We start from the raw sequence: 278 nt of genomic DNA, 5'->3' as shown, positions 1-278 counted from the left end.
AAAAAAAAAAAAAGAAATGTTCCCTCATTTTTGGTCATAAATATCTTGTTTTGTTATTTTGAACTATAGGTAGATTCTTTTTTTATTTTGAGACAGAGTCTCACTTTGTCGCCCTGGGTAGAGTGTCGTGGCGTCACAGCTCACAGTAACCTCAAACTCCTGGGCCCAAGCAACTCTCTTGCCTCAGCCTCTCAAGTAGTTGGGACTATAGGCACCTGCCACAACACCTGGTTATTTTTTGGTTGCCGTTGTCATTGTTGTTTAGCAGGCCCGGGCCA

Source organism: Otolemur garnettii, unplaced genomic scaffold (genome assembly GCF_000181295.1).
Source record: "Otolemur garnettii isolate 467f Iridium unplaced genomic scaffold, OtoGar3 scaffold00104, whole genome shotgun sequence".
NCBI lineage: Eukaryota > Metazoa > Chordata > Mammalia > Primates > Galagidae > Otolemur > Otolemur garnettii.
Note: the sequence above shows the minus strand (reverse complement) of the source record.